The 25462-nt window shown below is 40.4% G+C and overlaps 1 long non-coding RNA gene across 3 annotated transcripts; it reads right to left on the bottom strand.

The window, feature by feature from the left end:
• On the bottom strand, nt 1-25136 carry LOC128142485 (uncharacterized). 3 transcript variants are annotated; one of them, XR_008235417.1, is made up of 6 exons: nt 24835-25136; nt 24399-24499; nt 22245-22416; nt 21630-21738; nt 18133-21539; nt 1-1975 (listed from the first exon to the last, which is right to left on the bottom strand). It is a non-coding gene; the product is annotated as an uncharacterized LOC128142485 (long non-coding RNA). The 3 variants fall into 3 exon arrangements; XR_008235416.1 differs by lacking the exon at nt 21630-21738 and having other exon boundaries at nt 18133-18216; nt 21374-21539; XR_008235415.1 differs by lacking the exon at nt 21630-21738.
• Between the last annotated feature and the right edge of the window lie 326 nt (nt 25137-25462).

Raw genomic sequence — 25462 nt, 5'->3', positions numbered from 1 at the left:
CATATGCAGGTAATTACTACTTCTCAGCTGACCTGTAGTAACTTGTTTAGACCATGGTAACTTGATCACACATCTAGGTCTTTACACAGCATAAGAAGTATGCAAAGGCTTGTAATCCTTGCTGGTATAAAAGTGAGGAAAAACTACAGAAGTCACTAATACAAACATTCAGGAGAAGTATTGAAATTTTACTCACTCTCTCATTGTTCCCCAGGCAGGAGCCTTGCAATGACTACATCAGGATGAAATTAGGAATTTGGAAATTGTACAGTGAGTTTTTCGGAGAAAAAATAAGATGACGAGAGAGATGGATAAGATCCAGTGCTATTAGACAGTAAAATAGGATCTGCAAACATATAGCTCTGTAAAATAAACATTGAGAGTGTCTGAAAATATATGTGGCCAAATTAGACCCATTGGCTAAGCACTGAAGGAAGTTTAATACAGATAAATTATTCTTTTAGAAGACAGGCTTCAGTAAACAGATATACTTACAACTAGTTAAAAATCCAGTTACACAAGATAAAAACAAATAGAAAAAAACCTACTACTATTCACTCAAACGGGCTCTGCAGAGCTGAAAAGATGCCCGTTATGGAGGCTATCTGAATGCTGTCAGTGTAAGCAGTGTGCCATGTCCTAGAATGGATCCCATTGCTCCTCAGTTCCTACCTCTTTCCAGATGTTCCCCTGACTGCTCCTTCTGGCATGCTGTAAGGCAGCATTCACTCTCTGCACTTCGTCTTGTGTGCAGCCATGGTGAGCACCACCCAAAGCACCCCTTCACGCTTTGCCTCCTGCCCAGCTCACCCTGATGACCCAGCAAGCGGGGCAGTGGGCTGTAAGGTTAGCTTGTCTATAGAAAACTTTATGGGCAGGTGACTTAGGTGGAGGCAGCACTGTCTTAGAATAATATTGCTCCTGATAAATAAGCTGGTAGGTAATTCAGAATTATTTGGAGTATTTGTCTGATGTTGCACTGGGCCATGTCACTCAGGTGCCACAGCACACCTCAGGAGGCAGGTCCATCCCTGCCTCTAAGGAGTTTTCTGCCTGGATGAGGCTGAATGAAGGTGGTAATGCCCAAGCAGAGAAGTTGACATGGAGGTAGGAAAACGTGACCACTTCTCAGGTTGACTCCTTTCTTCAACTCTGAAGCAAAAGGGCAAGCATCTACTTGTGGCAGGTTGGAAACAGCTTACAGACAAGTTATCAAAGAGACTGGACATATTTTAACAGCAAGGATAACTAATACCTGGTACAACGTGTCAAGGCTACTGGTGAATCCTCCCCATGTGGGAATTTTTTAAATCTAGGTTTTTGTAAGGGGCAGGCAAGAATTCAAAGAAGAATTCTGTTAGAGTGGAGAGGTACCCACCAGCTATCCTCACTGGTCCTTGCGGGCCCTCCCGGCCATCAAATCCAAGAAGCTGCTTAACATATTAATGGCAGAAGCTCCAAGATTGTGGCTCGAGTGTGGTGTCAGAAGACCTGAAGTGCAGTTTAGAAAAGGCTAACAGGCTAACATGAAGTTTTCAGGGCACTCCCAGTAGAAAGGCAGGTGGGTTCAGACTGGTTACTGACAGGTGGAGTGGCTTGCAGAAATATTCCTTTGACCCCCAAAACTCCACCCAAAAGTTCAGTCCTCGAATCCCGTCCTTCCAGCTGCTCATATCACTCTGGCATTTGATATAAAGTTTTTGCTTCTCTAGGGACATGTCAAAGTTAGCCTCCTCCCTCCTTTCCTAGTTTTCTCTCTATTTTATTTAAAGTTCCACTTTGAGATGTTGTTTTCTCCAGGACAATCTACTGCTCCATCTGGCTGCGCCGTTTGACTAAACTTCAAAATGAAACACACTAGGCTGGAAATGACTTCCAGGCTCTCCAAGAATCAGGTGGCTCCAGTGCGTTCAGGGGACTCTGGCTAGGACTGAGTCAGCAGAAGCACCCGCGTTTCTTCCTGGGGGGAGTGCAGCTGCAAAGCAGAACACAAAAACAAAAACACCAACAATAAAAGCTTCCATGTCAGCCAGCTGACTAACAGGAACATTTCCACAGCACAGAGGACACTCTGCCCTCATTTAGAGTGTCCAAGAAATGTGATATTCAACAGGTCTCTGTAACTACCATGTAATACCTTTGCTGCTTGGTGTTGTTTTAAAGACAAATGAGTAGATTTTTGCTGTTACAATTAAAAAGAGGTCCTTAAAAGTGTGGGAAAATCGTATCTTTTCCTCTGATTTTGCAGAGAGCCTGAAAGCCAACCTCTGAAATGTACAAGCAGGTCCTTTTTTAGTTAAGTTTAACTCAGATACCTCGATGACTCTAATGAACTTTTGAGTCCCTGAGGGGAATCATGTCATGAAGATCGACACAAGTGACCAGCATTTGGTCTTGATGCCTTGAGGAGAGGAAACCCAGGTGAAACTTCTCTTTTCTTACCACTGAGTACTGCCACTCAGCTTGCCAACAGAAATATTATTGCCAAAAGAGACAGAGTTGCCACAGGACAGCTCATGCCCCCAGAGACTTCAGATCAAACCTAGAAGTTCCTCCGAGCTAAATCCATACTGGGGTGTGAATAGCCTGATTTTTTGGACAAAGGCTCAACTTTGCCTCTTTGTCCCCACTTCTTGCTGTGGGCATCTTACCGCCCCTTTTCTTTTCTTGTGGAATTTTGGGGGGAAATGTGTATGCTTAGCTGTCTGTTTCTTTCCAGAAGCAGAGTAACTCTGCTAAGGCATGGTCCTTTCCTGCCTCCTTCTTGATCTGCACAAAGGCCAGGCAGCCAATCACCAAGTACACAGATTCACCTTGGACCACTGCATGGATGAGTACTTCATTCTCCAATGGCAGTAGTCAGAAAATGCTCATATAAATCCAATTATTTTTCCTCCAAAGCATCTGAAAGCCCCAGCACCTATTCACCAGACTAAAATTTCATATCACATTTCATTATTTCTCCCATGAGAAAAAAAACCCCAACTGTTATGGATGTCATAATTCCTGTAATTCCCAGTGAAGATCATCAATAAGTCAGTGAAACTCATGAAAAAATACATATTAATAAAATCATTGGGCTAACCAGGCTGTTGGCTTGCTCTGTCCAGAGAAAAAAGAGATTTCTGTGTCTCTCTCCTCACAAAAGAAGTTTTGGCTTCACCTGAGCTGATATCATAAACTACAGGGTAAAGCCACTGCAATGATGAGAATAAAAAACAGTAGATCCGAAGGATTTAGGACTGCAAGTGTTTTGACTGTCCTCTGTATTGCTAAAACAAAGCAATTTCTTAAAGCATAAATTCTTTTACTGTGTCATTAGCAAAACTAAAATTTATTGACTGTCATAGGACTGCTATTCTGCATGTTACGTGCAGTAGAACTGAAAATATTTCAAAATACGTGTCTCTGGATTAAATTCCTTTGTGATGTATTTCAATGAGAATATTGAATTATTTACTGTTCATACTATATTCTTTATGTTGTTAGCAGAATAATAGCACATATTCAGGCTCCCATGAGCTGTATCTGCCCCAAAATCCATTGATGTCACTGTGTGTTCTTTGGTCACAGTTACAGAACTGCACAATAAATTACTTGGTTGTAGAAAACAAGCAAGTTAGCCTACTGCCTAAGTTTGAAGTGGATGAGAAAAAACAAAGCTGCAGCACAAATGTTTGTTCAGCTCCCATGGTTTTTAAAAACATCGACCTAAGAATGAGGCGTTTGCACTGGAAACAACAGCCAAACCCCACAACAGAACACAGCATACATAGTGGTCAGACTGCGTATTGCTTTCTTGCGAGGTCATAACTGCAGGCTGAGGGAGCCAACATCTGTAATGCAAGATAGATCCCTTGAAACACAAATGGCTTTGGCATATTTTAGGAAGAGAGAGACATCTCCTGGATGAACTGTAAATTTGCTACTCACTCTTCTGTACACTTAACACATGAAGAAAGTTACATTTATCTGCAATATAGTGGTATGCTAGGTAAGAGGAATTGTCCTCATTCCATATCTTATAATTTCAAATGAATTTAAAAGTACTGTGTCATTGATATCAAGGGCAAAATAACAGTGTGTCTACAAAGAAAAGGAAAACAAACTTTAGGAGCATGGCCTTAGTACCCAGTAATAAGACAGGGAATGAAAATGTGTTTTTTTTCTAGACCTTTCTTTTATAAACTCATTTCACTGCTTAAACTTCAAAATCCTCTTATGCGTCTGTAACTTCTTAGATTACCAGCCACATCATATTGCTATTGCTTAGAGCTAAGTTGGTTTCCTCTTTTATTCAGAACAAAATTTATTACGCCATATTATGCATTGCTTCTCATCTTTCCAGTACCTCACCAGTTTCATGAGATGCAGAAAACGAGTACAAAATCTATTACTACGTTTTCTATTAGTAGCAATTCCAAAGGTGATATGTGAAGTGTTATCTATGCAGTTCTCTAAATAGTATCAGATTGCCTGAGTGTGAAGTCTCTGGCTGTTGCTCTTTCAGAAGAAGAACAGCCAGTGTAGTTCATCTTTATGGTATATTTTTGCTCCTCACAAGGAATTTCCTAGATAAATTCTCAATGACACAGAAGCTAAATCGCACATTTGATACAGAGGTAAGGTTGTTATACCTTATCCAGTTTTCACTAGATATTTTGTTTCCTGGTGTTATGTTAAGATAAAAAATAAAATCAACTTTCTAAGTTTATCAGCAATTCCTCTTAGAGGAATAGAAGGGAAACAACCAGTAGACTTTCTGTTGCACAGTGAACAAATGGCTTCTTCTGTGACTGACTGCCCCAAGAATCACGTACGGATCCTTGAAAGGAAATCCTAGGTCCATGACCTGTCTGAATTGCCTGGTCTCATGGCCAGCATTACTGCAGAATATGAAGGCAATATTAACGTTAGGTCTGGAGACAACCAAGGAGCAACAGGGAGAAGCTTTACAGCTGTGTGTGGTGATTACTGCAGCATTTCCAGAGGTTTACACTGGAAAAAATGAACAGCCAAAGACAGATGGACAATGAACGGAAAGTCATCGCTGATCAGTTGTGAACAGCAAGGACTTGCACCCAGATCCCTCCCAACAGGCTTTAGATACAGAATTGAGATGCTGCACTTAAGGACCCTCAAAATTCAAGCTATCATTGTAGGCAAGGGAGACAGAGACATGATTCAGCCTATCTATGTACTAACTTGTCTCCCTGAGGTGCACCAGTGTGTTCAATCATCCTCCATTGACACCACCTTGCCTTCACTAGGGATGTAGCCTGGGAATCCTCCTTCTGCATTAAGATACTTCAATTAAGTATCTAAATCAAAGTATGATAAATCTCAGCTTTTGCTATCAGTCCAGAAAAAAAAGCACACAAAATGCAGTGGCAGGAACAGCTGCAAACAAAAAGCCACTGCATCTTTCTTTGAGGTTTAGGTTGATTTTAATGTTTGTTTATATTGCCAGGTAATACCATTCCTTCACCTCAAAAAGCATTCCCTAAAGCCAATGATTAGGTAAAAACATGGTAAGACTAATGCAGTGCTATTCATACCACTCTTCAGACCTGAGTGAATCTGGATTCTAGATGTTTAACGTATGAAGCTGTTTGCAGCGAGTTCACAATATCATAGTGGGAATAATTTCTTAAGTAACAGCCTATTTTTCCAAGTGCTTTCAAATGCATGTGCAGCCTCAGATTGCTTTGAAATTTTCTGTACCTAATCAAACCTCCAGTTAGGCTTCACAGCCTTGATTTGTTTTTTCAATGGCTTCCCAAGATACATTACCCTCTCAATCCATTGGATATCAGTTTCCTGCTTATGGCCTAAATCTCTGCACTTCAATCACCCCCTAAGCTTTGATCTTGGCACTCACTACCACTCAGCAAAAGAAGTATTTAAAAGGTCATAAATGCATTGGTTGCAGAAGATGACTTTCCAGTACCTCTTCGTACAAATTGACATGACAGAACCAAGACAGTTTGTGAGACACGGATTTCAAGGTGGTGTGTTGCAGCCTCTGAAAATTATATCTGTGTACTGACAGTGCAATTCTTACTCTGCCTGTATCTGCATCCTTGTAAATTCTGGCCCTGGATACACCCAAGCTGATACACCCAAGCAAGGGACTCAGACCAGACCCGGCTGCCTGGTTGTCACCCAGGGTCCTGAAAAACCCCTTTCTTCCAGCCCTATATGCAAAACCAGGCTTCAACACAGCAAGGCCATGCTGTGGAACACCAATGAGACATACAATCCTTTTAAGAAGCTCTTGGTCCCACTGATTCCATTACCTTGCTGCCATTAGTGGACAGGGGATTTACCCTCATTTTAGAGAATCCCAGAACGCTTGAGGTTGGAAGGGACTTCTGGAGTTCATCTAGTCCAATCCCTTTCTCCAGCAGGGCCTCATAAAGCAGGTTGCACAGGACCATGTCCAGATGGCATTTCAGTATCTCTGAGGATGGAGACTCTACAAGTTCCATTTATTGGTTTTGAAATAGGAGGTTATTTTAGCAAGGACTGTTTGCATGTTTATGACCTCAGGAACATCTGTACCAGCACAGCTGAGAGGGCAGTTAATTGCAACGGGGAGAGAAAGACAGTAATGTGTAGCCAGTAGGCAGGAACTTTTAAAGCTAGCTTTCTCCCCAGCATGTTATTTAGCTACACCATGAGTCTAAATGGGAGCCAAGTTCCTGAAAACAACAAACACACCCTCTGTCCAGGTACAGAGGTGGAGTTATGCAGAGAAAAATGTGTTTCTAGGAGCCTACAGCATGCATTCAGCCTGTTGGTACTGCAGGCTGTGACCCTAAAGCATTTCTAGAGGTAAGAGAGATGATGGGAGCATCTTGGGAGGGAGGGAGTCAAACTCAGGAGGGACTATTCTTTGGCCGCAGTGGCTGGAATGAGCAGGCACCGAGAAATCTCTCCTTCAGTATGCCTTAGCTCTTCTTCCCACATCAGTCTCCCTCAGAGTCCTCCTGAAAGAAGAGGACTTGGAAAGGAAAAAGAAAGCCCAGGGCAGAGGTGGGGAGCAGGAGTGGAGTATCTCAGTATCCAGTCCCAGCCCTTCCCCTCTTTGTTGCTGATGCCATCAAAAAGACTAGCTTCCCTTGCAGTCTGTCAGGTAGAACATGAAGCAAGAAGGACTCTTTCTATGAATCACAGTAAATTCTTCTGACCCCTCCTCCCCATCCAGTTTTTTGCAGCTTTCCAGTATATGCCCTTTCAATGAAATTAACATCATTTTTATACCAAGAGCAAGGTATATCTATCTTCGATGCACAAAGTAACTAGTAGTTTTACGTATACTTTACTGTGGGGAAAAACCCAAAAGACTGACTCATTCCAAGAGTAGGCAGAGCTGAGACCATACAGCAGGGCAATTGTACTGTAACTCTACCTTTTCTGGTTTTCATGAGCTTGACATCATGACCTGGTAGAGCACAAGGCAGCATGAGGAAGTACAAGGCCAGTATAACTCCTGGCTATGTGATATAGCAGCTGTTACTAAGTGTGACGGAAAAGGACTTAACTGCAAGGTTCAAGCAAACGACTTGAACTTCACTCGCAGGCTTAACTGCAAGGTTCAAGCAAACAAATTGAACTTCACTCACAGACTTAACTGCAAGGTTCAAGCAAACGACTTGAACTTCACTCGCAGGCTTAACTGCAAGGTTCAAGCAAACGACTTGAACTTCACTCACAGACTTAACTGCAAGGTTCAAGCAAACGACTTATTTGAACTTCACTTACAGACTTAACTGCAAGGTTCAAGCAAACAACTTATTTGAACTTCACTCACAGACTTAACTGCAAGGTTCAAGCAAACAACTTATTTGAACTTCACTTACAGACTTAACACGCCACTATTGCAGGTTTTACAGATACAAAGGAGGAATGTACTATTGCAATTTTTTAAGGCAAGAGTAGTACATTATTACAACCACAAGCGATTCACAGACAACCACAAACGCATTTACAAACTTAAAGCATAAACAATATTCACTTACCCCTCCAGGTAAGGGCTCTCAATCCCAGGGAAGTTACCTTGACCGGCGTCCCGATCAAGGGGGGGAAGGGTTTCCTTCACAAGCCAACTGTATAGTTGGAGAAGTGACTCCCCCCCATTTCCAACCTGAATCTTAGAGTTTTTATCCCCCGACTTGTGGAATGGTGTGTATGACTATGTCTGAGTGGATTATGATATATGCCTAAATGGATTATGTATATCTGAGTGGAGTTTCCCCTTATCTTTCCTTTGTTGGTCTGTGATAGTTTGAATACACAAGGTTGTCATTTGAAACTGAAGCTGAAACCCTTTTTTTTACCTTGCTTCCTCAGGCAACTGAATAGTGGTTGGATTGAGACTCAGGGCATACTATTTGTTAAGGGATTTCAAGGCTCAGTTCAGGTTTTGGTTCTTTGATCAGTGCAGCCACCGCCCTGTTTAGTTTAGGGTTTATCATACAACCCAGGGCTAAGCTGTCTACACAGCTCCCCGTGAATCATCTCTGCAGAGAGACAGGGCCCCAAGGCAACCCAAGACTGGGTCACTTTTGTAACGCCCCATGAGTCGCCTGTGTGCACTAGACATGGTGAGACTCGTTTGTGAGCTATGAGCCAGACAATCCACACACTGAGTCCAGGAAAGAGCTGCATCATCAGGCTTAGATTCTGCCAAATTTTCCAGGCCTGACCCTTCTTCTACCATGCACAGGTTGATTGCTGGCTTGCCAAATACATTTGGTCTTCATGGATATTCCTTTATTGCTAAAGCACATGCCATGGTTTAGTCAGACAGACAGTAAGGGACAGTTCTTTGTGGGCACAAGCAGTATATTTACCCTACAGGACAGAAAGGGCACTACCTACTACATAGAGCTTTTTGCCTTCCACTTTAGCACACCCCCAACCCTTCCCAAAGCCAAGATTCATCTTTCTGCAGTGCTCCTTTTCCCTCTATTGTAGAGCTCCCCATTCTCAATAGCTCTTGCACTATTCTTCCCGGCCCATTCCTGTTGCTGTTATTTACCAATCAACAAAGAAAAATCAAGGTCCCAGATACTGCTCACTTCTTATCCTTCTTCCTAGAACTTCAGTCTTTTTAGATCTGTTCAGTTGTAACAGTCCTGATTGATAGCAGTTTTGCTAACTGTTTGTTGGTTTGGGGGTTTTTTTTGCTAGAGGAATAGAAGTGTGAAGGAAGTAGCAGCGACACATGTGGTTTGCTTTCTTGCATAACCATTTATCATTTGCACTTTATGACCTTTTTGGTTAATGTTTTATTCTACTTGGCTTGTAAGAAGTTGCAGCAGTTTCCAGATTTTATGTCTCTATATGCCATTAAATGTCATGCTGGCTTTCCACTTCTGGGCCTGATAATGATGGATTATGGTAGCAAAGCCTCATAGTGAATTAATGCATTGGCCATATTGGCTTGTAATTCTTAACAGGCCTGTAAATGGAACAATCTTGTTTTTCAAGACTTTATAAGTGACAGGATATTTTTAAACATTATGTAGTCTATGGCATACTATGTACGTAAGTTTCATAAAGCCATTATATGGGACTGCAACATTTTTCAGAACTCCTGGTTCTGAATAGTCAAACCCTTTTCTCTTCTCTCTGGGAACATACAATAAAAACTCATGTTCTAAAGGACTTGTTGTCAGTTATTTCGGAGTCAAGCCTGGAAAAGTCCTTAATACCAGAGGTCCTGTTGCTTTCAATGGTCAAGAAGGATATTTGGTATTGCTCAGGATGGAGAGTAGCAAGCAAATCTCTTTCCTTAAAGTGCTGTCAGATTTCATCCAGATGTGATGGAAGTTCAGTCATCTGGAAACCACAGTCCTGACCACCTATAAACAGTAATGCTCTCCTAACAGCTTTTGCAAGGAGATATATTAATCTCAGTGTGTGACTGTGACCCTATTTTTTCATTCAGGTTTGTACACTGAACTGACTAGTTTGCTATATCTTACGGCATGACTTAGCACACCGAGTACTGCACTAAGTAGATGGGGTTAGGCATTATCAATGCATGGGTATTTTAATCCATTTCCCATGCAAGCCTCTTTGTCCATGTGTCTTCTTGGAGGCTAGGTAGAGTGCTAATTATCTTTAAATTCAGAGATTTGATTTCCCCCTAGCTTTCCCATCAACACTCATTCTACACACGTCTAGAGCCATCAGTCACTAGGCTGGGCCAGACAAGGACAAGAGCAGCCCTACTATGGTAGGCGTGCTACTACCACCCCATGAGAGGTGGACTGTATAGGATGGTGGCTGGTTTTGCAGGCAGAGGCAGGTGGTACTCCAGAGGCACTGCCATCATTTCTGTCATCCACCCAATAGCAGCAGGAACAGCAACAGTTATTAAACACTCATGCTCCCCCGGCAGGAATGACTGAGGCCCAGCCCCTTGTCCTTGTAAAATTCAGAAGTCTGAAGCCAGCTTCATTCTCCCCATAGGCAAGCCCTGACTCACTATATATAATTGAAACCATTCTAAGGAATATAGTGTTGCAATGAGAAATAGCATGAAATATTTTACCAGTCACACTGAATACACTTTTCTGAAGTAGTCCCTCTGGTAATTTTGCAAGGGCGTTTGCTCTAATCGAGGTGATTCTTGGGCCTGGTTGCACCCAAGGAAGCACGCTTGGACATTTGGCTCATTAATTTCATTTCATGAAAAAATGGCATATCACATATCATAGAAAGAGAATATCCCTTTCAAATCTGCTTTAGAGTCCATCACATAACTGAGAAAATACTTCATGGGAAAGTATTTCTTGAGGCCTAGCACTTTCCACCTAGGACCAGCAAAATCCCACTGAAGCTGATGTCACTCTGAATTGATAAAGGGCATGTTCAATCATGCAGCTACAGTCTCATCACTGAAGCCTTCCTATCACTGGCTAAATCTCTGGACCGGCTGCTTTAATTCTGCCTCATTGCAGTGGAATCTGCTTTCCAGGCTGCACTTTTTTCCTAAGGGCTCTTCTTTGCTAAGTGTTAGATACAAAGGATCAAGAACAACAGAAACCATGAAGGAATACTGCCCAAATCCTGTTCTGGCCAAGCATGACCTGAGAATTTGACAGGTTTTCTGGTAGACGTTAACTACTTCTATTCATTGCAAACTCAGAGAAACTGAAATAACAGTTTTCTACTTACAAACTGCTCTCATTGGACAGTAAAGAGCAGTGTCCACATCTGTGTGTCAACAGCCTCCTGCTCCTGAAGCAAGGTGTCAGTCGGTGGCTCTCCATAGTGCCTCTCCAATGTCAGTGTCAACTGGCTATTTCAAAGCTGTAGAACCACGCTCATGCAGCAGCACGGATGTGGGCTCATACTTCCCCAGCTACTGTGGCACAGGCACAACATATCAAGAGCTTATTTCTGAAGTTGAAAAATCTTAGTTATTTCTTTTAACTTAACAGCACCTTGGAGCAGGGGTTTCAGGATACCCTTGACAAAATATAAATAAAACCATGTGATGAAATATAGAAGAACAAATGCAATAGAAAGAAAAAGAGAATTGATCACAACCTTGAATTTAATACACAGAAACAATGCCAGACAATACTTAATACATCATCAGGAGTAGGACATAAGAAGATATTTCTTTGTGCATTTGACATGTTTCCATATATACTTATCTCTATGTTATACATAAGGGATCTGTGATGCCCAAGTCGTGGAAGAACCACGAGTGTAGTAGTTACAAAAGCATGCACTGAGAATCATATTGCAGAGTCCCATTTGTTTCTATACTGTGCTCCAGGCTTTTGACTGGCTTTCTAGTTCAGTTGAATGCTATATCCACACCTAGCCAAAGCAAATAAATCAAGCTGGGCCCAAGCTGCCTGTACAGAACCACCTGGAAGTCTCTTGAAGGTGTTCCCTTGTGGGCTTTTTCTGCTCTGGCTTTGTGCCAGGATATAAAGTATTACTGGACAGATCACCTGCATTTCATGGCACTGCACCTGGGTACATACATTCTGCAGACCACACCTGACTCTGCACAAAGCCAATTTATGTCTTTTCATCTGCAGCAAATTAAGCCAAAGACTGGATAAACTGTCTGTTGATAATCATATCTTAACTGTATGACAAAATGCAATTACATCTTCACTATTGATAGCCACCAGGGACAGAGATGGAGCTATTTGGTGGTATTGGGTTTCAAAAATGTTGGTACTTGATAATAACAATCTTATTACTTACTTTCCTATGTTTGCTTTTGTTGATACAAAGTCAAAAAATATCTTTGAACCCCCAGTAGGCTGTCTTTTTCAAGGATCTTGAATATAAAGAAGCACATACTAAATCTCAGATGTAATGTAGCTCTAGCCCAGGTCCTAGTCTTTTGAAGAATCAAATATTTTGGAAATGAGAAATGCCACTTTATACCAGAGCATGAAACTGCAGGTTTGACTCCTTGATAAAATGTGACTATCCAGGTGTGTCAACATTTCCCCTCTGCCTGAGGCAGGACCTATCAATTCTCTGTATCACAGCTGCCCGAGTCACTTGCCTAGACAATAATATGCGTCATATCTGATTTAGTTCACATTCACAGTTACATTTCTGCTTCACTGTTTTGGACAGGCAACAGAATACCTTTGAATAGAAATTATGACCTGTACTAATACATTTTTGCAGTTATTTGGGCAATTTTAATACACAGTGTCAACAAAATTCTGTTATGTACAGGACAGAAGAATAAATTCCTCAAAGTTTCAACCATATGAAATAAATCTTTCATGGGAGTCACTAAAGCATCTGTCTCCACAGTGTCTCAATATAATTTAGAATTATAGCATGGAAATTAACTAAACGAAGATCATCTCACTAACTGCTGATTAATGCCTTCTCATTGACAGTACCAGCACCGTCAGACACAACAGACATTTAATATTATCACCTGAGCAGTCTTAACCAAGTTTAGCAGAAACATTGCAAAATCTCCATCCTGCCATCTAGAGTTTCTCAACAAAAAAGAACACCTGAGCATGCAATAATTCAATAAGATTAATTTATACCTCATTATGAGTCAAATCTCAGTGTATTTTAGCAGTTTTCTTAAAAGGAGGCACTGGTATTAATGTCCACAGAGTGAAAGACTTACTCCCACTGTCCCTTATGGAAAGAATCATGTCCACAGGGTATTAGGATCTCTGACTACTACAGAAACCTCTAGAACAACTCTGTTTACCAAATGATAAAGAAGATGGCAAAGATAGAGCACTTTCTATTTCTTTTGCAGATGAACACAAATCTGTGAGCCCAGGAATGAGGACACTGAAGTAAGCTTGGTCTCAAGCTTTCCCAAAATACTTACTTTAGAAATTTATTTAGTAGCTTCTATTTTGTTTTTAATGCTAAGTGCACAAAGCAGTCAGAGAAGCAGGGACCAGAACTAAGGTGTCTCTTTGGCCGCATGAATCTCATGCTGTTGGCAGCATTTCAGTCTAGCTTCGGCAAGACTGTGAATCTCTAAGATGCTCATTTTAACTTAGATGGTATCTGCATATTTAAACTTCTTAAGGCTGAACAAAGAATAGAAGACAAGCCTTCCTCCTCCGGGGTGTGTACTGTAACTACTAGGTCAGCATATCAGTGTCAGGCATAACAAAACATTTTAAAACTGTAAGTCACTCTTCTATATCTAAAACCATGATTTAGACCTCAAAGTGCAGGAAATGTATTGGACCTACCAATGACAGTCTCATACAGACACCTAATTCATAATCCAAGGGACAGACGGACAACCTCTCTCCTGTCTGTTGGTCAGTTTAGATATCTGCCCACCAACTGGGCTGTCTACTGAGACTTCAGACAATTAACTTTCCCAGTTGCAGCAGTGACATAGGCACCTAACTGGCACTGGACAATTCTGCTCTGAAAGCAGGACAGATACAATTCAGGGAGGTGTTTGTTAATAACAACAACTATTAGCAGAAAAAAGATGAAAGTATATTTGGCCACTCCTATGCAAATCTTAATGCTAAGCTTCCTTCAACCAGGAGAACATACCTCTCAAATTTACCAAGACTGTCAAGATATATGTGGCCTTTTTTATCCTCCCCATTCTTCTGCTCAACTACCAAACTTGGATGCAGATGTGCTTTCATTATGTTGGACTCTTTTCCATTTGCTTTCCAACCTTTGTCTTCTTTTCTACTTTGAGTTCAGCCAAAATCCCCCATAAACTACAGCATTATCAGCTGGGGAAAAGTCACGTGGTATAAATGTGTTGATGGCTCTGGTGACTCTATCACATTACAAATCAATTTGCTTCACTCATGGAGTTGAACCATTAGAGCACCAAGCCTAAAACCCCTACTGTCAAATGCATCCTTGAAAGGCATATAAATTTCTTATGTACTGCTAAAATGTTATTAGTCACAAAGTGATTTTAAAAAATGGTAAATATGTTTTACATCATGCATGGCACTTCAGTAAGATGCCAATCCTTTGTCACAGACTCAGTCTTCAGACTTTCGTGCCATTTTTCATTTAAAACTGCATACCTGATCACAAGCCAGCAGTGGTGGGGTTGTGACAGAGTATTTCACTGCAGTCAGTTCCTTCTTTCCTATTTTCCTTCAGTCTCTGTGAGGTACTTGCCTATCATCTCTCACTGTCATCTGTACACTGCCTACAAAGGCGAGGAACTGTCTGGTGAGAGATCATCTTTCTATTTTGTATTTTTCTGTGTTTCTGTGCAATACTTAATCCATTTGCTCTTAATCCCAGAAACAGATCCTTCTCATTTTCCCAACTTTTAGCCAAGCTCCAATGTCAGAAACAAATGCATAGAGTGCTTTTTCAGTTTCTTTGAGCTGAAGCATGGTCTGAACAAGAATTCTTGTATTGTGCCTTAGAGAGTTTTGTGCCTGACATTTCCAGCTGGCTTCCTATCCAAATTCCAGAGACACCTAGGGCTGCTGCGGCTGCAGGATCAGGAAAGGCCAACATAGCACTGTAGCCACACCAGGCTAAATGTAAGTATGGCAGCTAAACAAGCTATTTAAGATAGCTGCCAAAGGTCTACACTAATACCTGACTCCTTATCAAAGCAATTATCTTTGCTAAAACTGTGTCTTTCTTCTCCTACCACCTTGCTGTAAAGGAACATAAACTTTTGAAATGCCAACAATGAAAGTTTCTAAGTCTTTCCTTGTACCCCCGTGATAAATGGGGGACGGGGGGATGGGGGGATTTTTAACAACAGACTTCCAGTGGATTGATGTACCTAAATCCCTTACATGCTTTGGAAATTCTCTTTCCACCATGGACAATATGACAAACTGACTGAAGTTTACTTCTCCCTGTTCCTATTCCTCTGCCAAATATAAGCTGTGTGATATGCACCAAGTCCATCTGAGAAATGCTTAGAAGTATTATCATATGTTGGCATGATCCCTTGGAAAAAACAGAAATTTGTGTTATAGTATATTCCTTTATAATTTTCAGCATATTCTTCAGAGAAAATACACATCAATATGTTTATTCATTTCACTACTTTTCTTCCAACACCATTTAGCACAGTTAAAAGCACCATTGTTTTTTGCAGCATCTCCAGTAGAAAACATACAAACTTACCACCAGTGTTTCCCCACAGCACAGGTGGTGAAACTTGACCCTGTCAAAATTGTGTTCGCTCTCCAGCTGATGTCTATAAAAGTTCTCTACAGACAGAACTAACAGAATAGACTCAAGTTTCCCACATAAATCTGCCCTTTGTGCTTTGGCATACACTTCACATTTGGGTCTAGGTCTGCCAGATGAAAGGGTTGTACATATTCTGGCCCTTTATGTAAGCCTGGTATGGCCAGACTGAAAATCACATGGGAAATTAGCATCTATATGCTTATGAAGAAATTGTGAAGCTCTGGGCAAAGTTGGGGTTTTTTTTCCTCCTGTTCTGTCAGTTTGTCTGGTGTTACCAAATGAAGCAAGCCTCTTCTGTAAAAAGAAGCTTGTATAACTTTCCAAATGAGGAAAAAATCTCAGTCAAAACGCAGGATGAATTTGTAACATCTGCAACAATCCAAACAGGCCAAGCATAAACTGAAAAGAAAGCCATGGAATGATTTATACTACCACATTGTTGCTGCAGAGGACAAAGAAAGCATGTCCCACGGCTGGCCTTGTGAGGAAAGGAGGTCACAGATCTCTGCTCATACTCTGGTGGCCTCCAGGAAGGGACTTTCCTAACAGTCCATGTCAAACAGGAGATCCCAGGCAGGTCACAGAGCCTGTGATGAAAGCTTAGCAGCACGCCTGCCTTTCAGGAATCACAATAAAGGCACAGTCTTTTACAAAAGCTCTGCCACAGCTGGGCAGTGAGTTAGCTGGACTCCAAATTTGTTATCCTGCCAATCTCAGCCGTTCTCAAAGCAGCGGTGGGTAGCATGTGGGAGGTCACTCATGCCCCCCCAGGTGGCCCTCAGAGCTGTTTCTGGCACAGTGATGAAGGACCAGCTAATCTTTAAGCTGTGGTACTTCCCACTGGTGGAAGGTCAGGTGAGGACTATTTTGGGGGTTTCAGAAAACCCTCTGCTAACTACATTTGTCAGGTGTTTCTAGGGTGTAAATTCCCCTAGACCTCCACTTTTTAAAAATGCCACAACTTTACAAGAAGTAATAAAGTTATAGGAGAACAGAACTAAGCTGCAATGGTATGCCCAGAGGTATAGCACAGCATGGGCTGCAGGCAACGAACACAGGCTAAATACTTAGAAAGATAAATATACCATTATACCAATACGGTCAATAGTATATATGAATATAAACAAACAGCTGCAGCCATTTGTCCTAAACAACCTGATATTCCACTGACTTATTAGGTGTCCAAGTGCAAAAGCTACAGCGGCTACAAGGACAAAATGAGAGCGATATCAAAAAATAGCCTGGAAGAAGACTAACGGGATATGGATTTTCTCCTTTCCTTTATGAACATAGGTGTGTTAGAACAGGAAAAGAAGTGAGAATGGAGCCTTCATATAAGGTGCTCCACTTACTACACATGAGATGGGACCGGTGTTTTTGTGTAGTAGTATTGCAAGGCAAAAATTTAATTTGGTGGGAAATTACAAGAAATGACTAAAAGTCTTCATTCTTTTGGGGTAATTATGTTTTAGTTCTAACTTCGTGATTTGGAGCAGATTTCACTTTTGGGGGGGAATCTCTGCAGTCAATGTTCCCACTCTGATTAAAAAAATTACACAGAAAAGTAAATAAATAAGTGGAGTCTTGTTTAACTACATGCTGAAGTATCCCAGGGAGAATGTTCCCTGTGATTAATGGGTTTTGGCCTGCTGAATAATTCCATTCAACAACTTATCAGCACAACTTGCTGTCACTTTTCTCTGCATTGGTTTCAGATGCATATGCAAACTAATTGCCATGTAGAACAACAGCTTACAGTGCAGAAACTGAGACTGTCTAACCTAATTCAGAAAGTTCCATCTAGTTTTTACATCTATTTTTTAAAAGAAAAATCTCACTGTTGTGAAAACCCTTCAGGTCCCAGCGAAAACGTGTTTAGAAAACTATAAAGAACATTTTAAGCCACTTTTTCTGCAAGGAAAAAAAGAAAAAAAGCTGGAAGTTTAAAAACTATCCTGTACCTACTATAAGGAAAACAGGAAATTAAATATTGGCCACAAGATATTTTTCCAGGGTTTATTGATGTAAGGGTTTTAACAATGTGTTTAACTGCGTAACGCATTCAGCAATTGTTACCATGAAGCTTCTGCTTTTCTCTACAGCATTTGCTGCCCCCACTTTAGAAGTCTCCACATCACAAGGGGTGTAAAAGTTCTTTTAAAATTTAAATTATGCTTATTAAAACTTCAGAATTGCCAGGAGAGCCACTGTGATGAAAACTCTCTTATATATTTTTCCAAGAAGATTTACAACCTACATCAGACACAGCACTCAGCCATAAAATCAAGTGAAATGTGCAGACCTGACACACTTCCTCTGTGCAACAGAAATTAAAATATATATCCCATGAATGTTGTCATAGTAACATGTGGGAAACATTAAAAGAAGTCAACATGATGAACAGGTATAATATATATTTCTCTAAAATCTTACCCCACACATTGCTCATAAATCATCCAGCTTGAGTCTGTAGTAGAGAGATGTTCAACTTTCCATCCTGTGGCCATACTGTTCCAACTAACAAAATAAAAATAAGTGCTGGAAAAAATGACTCAACGTCAACTGGGTTTTACAATCTGCTCAGTAATAGAGATATACAAACTTAAAAACAAAAGCTAAAAAAGGCTGCTATCAGATTTACAGTTTCTAAATGGATGCTCTGTATATTGACATAAATAGAACTTACTTGTATCTTTAAAATTAAACACAAGCACAAGGTTTGCAGGGCTGAAACTTAAATCAGTGCTTTAAGCACATCTGGGGCAATACATTCCCATGCAGGCTTTTAGAGTCCTCCATATTACCTACATCCCATGCTGCACACTAATGGAAATCACTGTGAGTGCTTCTTGCCCCAGCATTATGGAGTACTGCTACCTACCATTTGGGATGACAACTTCCAGCAAAGCCTGTCAGAAAAGGTTGGTGATCCTAAGCATTTCTGGGTTTGGCTGTCCTTTCTGAAGTGCCATAAAGCTCGCTATTCACATGTATACCTGCAAGGGAGCTCTTGCAAGAGGGGAACTGAAAACCTGCAGCACTTGAAACATTAGTGAGCAAATCTTTCCTAAATGGTTTAGCTAAAGGATTTGTTTCTTTAGAATGCCTTGGTCTAATTAGCTGTTTAAGATTTTCCTTTTTCATAAAAGCCCTGTGGTTCACCCACCTGGAAAATGGAAATAAAAAAATTAGTCAAAACACCTGTAGCCTAGCCTTATAGGGAGTTTCATATGGTCCAATAACTTCAACAACCATCAGTACATTGACAGGATCCAGTTGGGGTCTATAATGCCCCCTTCTGGAAATTAAAGCCCACTGCCTATCTTCATGCCCAAAATAATTTAGTTCAATTTTAATGTATTTGATAATCTATATTGAAAGTAAAATAACTTTGTACAGTCAATTTACATAAAAAATACTTCCTAGAGTATCAAGAGAATGAAAGATTTTAAAATATCCAGCCATTATTTCACAGGCTGTAACAGTTCCTAAGAAGCAATCAAGCATTTGACACATATACACAATTATTTGCACAGCTTTGTGGAGGATACTTTGCATATTATTTGATGTGTAATGATAGTTATGACATTTTTTCAGTTTTTAAAAACCTGTGGGGCTAAAAAAAAAAAAGGCAAAGGAAATAATACCACCAGAGATACAGGAAAGTAATATAAAAGGTCTTCCTTAAACCGACTAAAGTCTGGCTGTTCAAAGATGAGCATGAGAATCCAAATTTAACTCACCCCGTTTGAGTTAATGTCATTTTTACAGCAACAGAAGGGATGGGGTACATGAGAAAGGTGTCTGGGCTAGCCTCCATTGGAGCTAGTGGCACAGCAATGGAGTATCCGCAACACGAAAATGTTGTGGAGCTGCTGACCAGGCACCGGACCCAGGACAAGGGAAGGTGGGGACAGCCCAGGCAGGTACGGGGTCAGGAGAGGTTGGTACTGGAGTCATACCAGTTATAGCCCAGTGGCATCTGGGGGATTTACACCAACCTGGGGAGTGAGCTCACAGGTGATTTTGCAAGGAAAGGAGACACATCTGAATTTTCTTTCAAATGGGAGAGGAGAGGATGATCCTTCGTTTGTCCAAGTGCAACATGGTTACGCTGCTGCTTGCTTGTGGTGCCAGTAGCATTCAGCTCGTATCGTATCCTGAATGCACAGACACCCCAGAAATCATCCCAGGACTACCTGAGAGTTCACCTACTCTGTGTGGGAATTTTAACACTGACCTCAGCAGGGCCAGGAGGTCTGCTGTGCAGAAATCAACACCAGTCAGATCAAGACCTATTTAATCTAGTGTCCTTTCTACCATAGTAGCCATCAGCAGATGTTAAGAAGTGTTTAAGGGTATAAAAGCTTAGGAGTATAAGAAGGTGGTTAGTTGTAAAGATACTCCCTGCATTGCAGTGATCAATTTTCTGAGCAAAAGCTTAATCTTCTTTAAGAAGATTTTAGCTTAAGATTGTAATATTTTAATGTGACCGAGCATCTTTAGATTACCTGAAAGGCCATTTTCCCATACAATACAAAGATTGCAAGCAGCAGTCAAAGAATATTATAGAAAAAGTCCTGAGTAAAGTATCATCTCAGGCTTTTAAACATAAGCTTAATATAATTTTGGTCTCTCCAAAAAAGGCATATCCTAAAATAATCTGTAAAATAAGTTTGCCATAAAATTACTATGCTTCTCAACAGAGACACCTATATTTCTATTCACAGTATTCTTTTGGAGTTTAAAATATAAATTGCTTCTGCTGGATCAATATTTAAAGAAAAAAAAAAACCAAACCTCAACAATTTTCAAAGTAACTACAAGCCTTCCTTATGCTTTTCTGTAGTGTCTTTTAACATAAGATTTTAATTTCATGGATGGTCTTTCAAAAAGGATTATTTTTGCTTTGGAAGCACACTGTTCTGCTGGTTTGTTTACCGGTTTCTTTATGCAAATGCCTCTGAAGAATAGGGCACTTCACAATGTTTTATATGAAAGTGCAAGTCTTTCGTGTGCCCCTTTTCCTATGTTCTCCAAAAGAATCATCTTTTCCTGCCAACCCGTATTGAAATGAAATTATTTCCTATGAATTTAATTATGTTGAAAGCATTTGAGCGCAGCACTTTTCTACCTATTAAAATGAAAATCCTAGAAGACCACATCACATATACATGATACAAACCATTGAGCTGTATTGATTTATATAATCTAAACTGCTTTACTCTATTTTGAATGCTTGTGTGCATTTTCAACAGGTTTACATTACTCCTTTGCTTTTCCTTCAGAAAGCAACAGAGTTCTGAAATCCTAATTTTGATTCAACTGGATATATTAGAAAAAATAGTAAAATGTAAGGCATCTAATCACTGGGATCTTACCCCTTGTTGCAAAGCAACCACAGAGTTTGGAGAACGTCCAGTCTTAAAATTAATGAGTGAGTGTGATCCACAGAGAAATAATTTTAACCACAATTTGGCTAGACCTTAAAGTATGCATTTTTATTGGTTTTGGCATCTGGAGCCATATTTCTAATGGATTCACTTCCCTTGAGATAGGTAGTGAAAGAAAGGTGCATAGTCCTAAACTTGAACCTTTTGTGGTTCCTTTGCTTTCTTTTCTGAGATTTAAATAGCATTAATTACATTGTAACCAGAAAAGTCAATTGTCTTACAGTCTGACAGCATTTGGTTTTGTTCCCAAGATGTGAGTCCTTGTGCTAAGAAGAAATTACATTCAACTGGGACCTGTTCCAACACTGACAACAGCCTTGGGATCAATGCTGTAACGGCTTTTGGCTCTCACTTCCCTTGAACGTGGCTTGTGTAAGCTCAGAGAACCTGTTGAACACAACACAACCAGTACCTTAAGCAGCCATTGAGATGAATCAGATGCAAATGAAGAAATCAGAGTAGTATACAATAACTAACCTGGTGAGGTCTTAACCTTCTCTGCCTGATGGACAGCAATGCTGAGAAGGTGATACCTGCAGGCAGCCACCATGCTTTATTCTCCCTGTCGTTTTGTATTGCAACATGACTATGAAAACATGGGGGAGACCTCTGTGACCAACATCTTACCCATGAGAAATGGGCTGCAACCACCAAACTAACACGCAGGGAGCTAAGTGGACCTCTTTGCATTATTGCCCACCAATCCTGGCACTGGATGGATGAAGTTTTTTCTTTTTGTACAGCTAACAGAGCCATGCAAAGTATGAGGCTGGGTGTTAATGGGACCCGTTCCCCAAGCATCTACCACTAAGGGGCTGCAGCAGATAGCAGAAGATGGGACCTGGGAGACCTGCAGCATTGAAGTCTATATGTGAACTAGCAACCCAAGGCTCTCCAGTACTCAGTGGTGAGAAACGGGCACTTTTGGGGCATCATTCATTGATTCAGATATCAATTCAGGATGAGATGAATGACACTCAAAAAAATTACTATTTACTACTACTGCTTACTACAAATTGCTATTTAATACTGTCCATAAAGAAAATCAGGCAGTGATCTCAGGCCTGTGCTTACATTCATTTACTCACGTACATCTCTGTTGGGTTTGAGGAATCTCAACCAGACTTCCCAGCAGGTGTTGTGGGTTAATTTTAGAAAACACATCTGGAAGGCAGGCTTTTCTGGATCTGCTTTTCACCAGCAGGGAAATCATGGAAGTGGCAGGCAGGGGTTTAGAGTGACTAGGGAGGGTTAAGAGGTCTTCCTGTAACAAAGAAGAAATACAGAATAAAAGCCTTCAAGAAAGCTACGCAGAATAAATTCAGGGAGCTGGCAGTTCGCATCCTGTAGAAATATATGTAAAGGAAAGAGATGGGGAAAATTGGTAATTCCATATAAAAATAAAGAAAACTAAAAGCATTGGAATAAAGTATCCTGAGGCAACGAAAAAAGCAGAAAAAGCAGAGGAAACAAAAGAGGCACGCAGCTGAATCAGAGGTCTTCAATAACCTGAAATATAAAGAGGAACCAGACAGCAAAACATAGTTCAAACAGCTAAGGACAAGAATTAAAGCAAAATGGAAGCACACAAAGACATAAAAATCAACACAGATGCAAGTAATGTAAGAAGTAACAAGAAAACATTTAATATACCTATTAGATAGTAAGAGGAAGGTCATGGAAATGGTCTTACCACTCTCAGTAAAAAGGGAAAGCCAGGAACAGAAGATGTCAAGAAACACTTAATATCTGTATGGCTTGACTAGAACAGCTGGCTTTCACCAGACAGCAAACCCATAGTCAACCACTGCAACTTATCTGGTGACACACTAAGGAAAGAGCAAATCGGGGATTACTCAGATAATCAAGGATTACTTAGATAAATTAGGTCCACATAAGTTATGAGTGATTAGGGAGGAGCACACATCTGCTTCATCTGTGCTCTGAGCTGGCCCGTCACACGGCACCTGCAGTCTCAGCAGTTCTGCGGGTTGATTAGCTTGGTGTGAGCCCAAAACCAGAGAGACCTAAGCTTGAAAACACATCAGCCCTCCTGCTTCTTCTTATCAAATGCCCAAGAGGGAAAGTGTAAACACATCTGTTCTGGTTAGTTTTACCTTTGTTCAAAAATTCAAACACAAGTAGTGCTTAGAAACCCCAGACAAAGACAGCATAAATAGATGATAATTTCCTTATTTCGTTCAACACTGCAAAACTGCCACTAAGCTTCAGTACCTGTTTAGTTAGAAAGCCCTGCTGTGCTGAAAGCACTCTGCTCAGCCACCCACAAACTGTCCTGGCCCAATATAAGCTGTCAGCAAGCACGAGTATGGCACAGGTCACAGCCAGAGTGCTGGAAAAGTTAAGAATGGGGATATTTATCTAATATGGATATTTACTGTATTGGAAATGAACAGTTTGGAGTTTTCAGGTAGCTTCAGCTCATGCTGAATATAGCAAAAAGCTTTTTTTTTTTTAAACTATTGCTTCACTTACTAGGTGCATTTCATATAATAGGTTCTTATTTTAACAGTATTTGGGGTAGCTGTTCATGTGACTTAGAAATACCCAAGAGTGCTCTTTTCCCAGCAGAGCAAATGAAAGCAACAAACTTTTCCCTCTGCCAAATAAAATTGCCCAGTCTATCAAATCCTGCTTTCTGGACCAGTATGAAGGGCAAATGCTAAGCTGGAGAAATAATTTAGGAAAAGTGATAAACTAAAATTCGAGCTCTTTTTTGTTTTCTAAAGATGTAATAATTCATTTATTCTAGAAATGTATCCTCTGACTTCTCCCTCTAGTACAAAAAAAGTATGCAATTATCAAATAAGATTAATTCATTTAAAATTTGTAAAGGCAAGTCCTAAACCAAGAAAGTGACAGACTTCAGATTGCCCTTGTCATATTAAATTGGCCTCCCTGTGCTGATGTATCATGGTACAGTCTTTAATTACGTGACTGCCTACTATCCTAGCTGCAGGATCGATGCCTCATGCAATGTCCCATGTGGATTATATTAATAGTTCAATATATTGTAGACATAGCTGGAAAGATCCAGTCAACAAGGCAAAACAAATCTATAATCCACACAGAATCCTTCACTAGAATCCGAAATAATGCACAGTGAAAGCACAAGACTGATGTCCTTAAATTTTCAATGAATATATAATTTAGAATTTCAGAATTATGATTTCTGTGAAATCTTGAGGCATGTACTTTGTGGAAAATATGAAATAAGCATTTCACCTTGAAGTGGGAGCATGAAGGAACACGTAGCCATGAAACATTTTCCAAGTACAAAAGTTCCATTAAGGCTAAAAGAATAACAAACTACCCCGAGAATCTTTCTGGAAAGAAAAAAAAATCACATTCAGAATTTTTCCAGAGGTTATCTAAAATAAAGCAATTCAGTATAGAATGTTAAAACAAAACAGAATGATTATCATTCTTTAATATCTGAGGTGTTAGGGCATACTGGCATTTTATACAAAGGGGAAGGAGACAAATCTGACCATATTTGATTTTTTTTCCCCTCTCTTGATAACGGTTCATGCTAGTACTTACAATACTAAAGGTTCATACCAGTACTTGTGAAGTCCCCCAGATTACTCAAAAATAATGAAATCATCTTCATTTTTACAATTTGGAAGGGAAATTAGAGTAAAAATTCAAAACTTCAAACCATGAAGCTCAGGAATTCAGAACAGACTTCCCTGGTCTTCAACGAAGGCTGCATTTTCTTCATGCGATGTTTTCCTGAGAGTAGAGTGGCAATTAGCATATATGTTGAAATGAAAACATCCTCTACCCATCTTATTGCATCCCTTTGGCAGGAAAGAAATTTTAATGAAGTCATTGTGTATCATCTCTCTGTGCCTAGCCAACCGTGCTAGGATCACTCTTGTCTTTTCTGCCATTCACGTAATTTCTTTTTTCATCAGTATGCTGCCAAACTTCAACCCTTGCCAGGGTAAGGAGAAATGAAGGTTGTTCTGCACCCATGAGAGAAATGAGAAAGGGTGTGGGATCTGGGAGTATTGGACAGAATAGGATGGGGACCCAAGGGAAAATCCATGTTACTTAAACTAATTAAATGCAGTAGTTTTCTGAATTGAGCTATGCTATTTCTGCAAGAACCATGCTGCGGACAAAACTCTTTATTTTTCCATCCCGATCACATAGGACTGATGGGGAGGCATGCCACAACAGTCTGTATGAAAACCTGATCTGTTTGCAAAAGACAGAGATTTACATTACACTACCAGCTATCAAGGATAATTTACAAAGATCTTCAAATCTTTGAAAAGCTA

The sequence above is a fragment of the Harpia harpyja genome, chromosome 5, assembly GCF_026419915.1.
Source record: "Harpia harpyja isolate bHarHar1 chromosome 5, bHarHar1 primary haplotype, whole genome shotgun sequence".
Lineage (NCBI taxonomy): Eukaryota > Metazoa > Chordata > Aves > Accipitriformes > Accipitridae > Harpia > Harpia harpyja.
This window is presented reverse-complemented; position numbering and strand designations above follow the sequence as displayed.